At 28.7% G+C, this 1,020-nt stretch overlaps 1 long non-coding RNA gene across 1 annotated transcript in view; it reads left to right on the top strand.

The window, feature by feature from the left end:
* LOC136795814 (uncharacterized) overlaps nt 1–1,020 on the top strand; it is a 12,333-nt gene that overhangs the window by 2,727 nt on the left and 8,586 nt on the right. Inside the window, exon 2 of the long non-coding RNA XR_010843495.1 lies at nt 480–585. This is a non-coding gene — a long non-coding RNA (uncharacterized lncRNA). The remainder of the gene's footprint in view (nt 1–479; nt 586–1,020) is intronic.

The following is a 1,020-nucleotide window of genomic DNA, read 5'->3' as shown; positions in this document are numbered from 1 at the left end:
TGTTTATACTTTCTTTTTATATTTTTCTATACTTACTGTGGTTGTTATCTTGTTTTGTTTTTAGCCTTGAAGAAGGCTAGAGACTCTAGCCGAAACGTCGGCACATTAAAATAAGTTAATCATACTTATTTGTGTTTCATTGACCGCACCCCCAACCATCTTCTCCTCAATTAACTCCTTAATTTGTCAATACATGCTAATATTGAATTACATTATTGTCAATTATTAAATAAAAAAACTTTTTTTATAATATCAGCTATTATACATTTTTCAAGGAGAATAATTACCTTCCTGAAGGTTATCTTCCATTATGATAACAACCATATAGACTATTACAATCAATCACATCCTATCTCTATTACCACAAAGATGAACAATATAACTAAAATTATCTAACCAATTTCATATTAGTTCTAGAAACTATTCCAGTAGAAGATCATTAATTTAAGAATAATATTTCTATAATAACTTTATTTCAGTACGGGCCGATAATTGCCCGAATCCAGGCAACGTCACTAACAACGATACTTGTATCAACGCTACAACAACTACCGATTTGAGAGTTACCTTCGTATTGTTCAACAGGTGAGACTAAAATTGCAAATATTTAATGAATATAATTATTTATTTAAATATAATTTAAGGCTTGAATACGAAAAATATAATAATTTCAAAAATATGTGTTATTGATAATTTCATTGCTATGTTGAAGAGTAATCTGAACTTCAGCACTCCGAGCACTCCAGTTATCCGAACTGGCGTTAAAAAAAATTGGCTTTTTTTTTAGAAAGCTCAGCAAGAAATAAGTGCACATATGTAAAGGATATATAGGGAGAGGGTCAGGGTTGCGGTCAAAAGAGAAATAAAAATAGTTTACAACTATTTATTTTCCAACGTTTCGTCTCACTTTGCAGGTTTTCATCAGGGCTAAAAAGATACAAAATGAAACTATGTTAAGATAAAATGATAGAAATAAAAATACAAAGTACAAATAAATAAATAAAAAATAAATAATAAAAA

This window comes from Halyomorpha halys, unplaced genomic scaffold (genome assembly GCF_000696795.3).
Source record: "Halyomorpha halys isolate HHAL.00 unplaced genomic scaffold, Hhal_1.1 Scaffold1097.1, whole genome shotgun sequence".
Classification (NCBI taxonomy): domain Eukaryota; kingdom Metazoa; phylum Arthropoda; class Insecta; order Hemiptera; family Pentatomidae; genus Halyomorpha; species Halyomorpha halys.
This window is presented reverse-complemented; position numbering and strand designations above follow the sequence as displayed.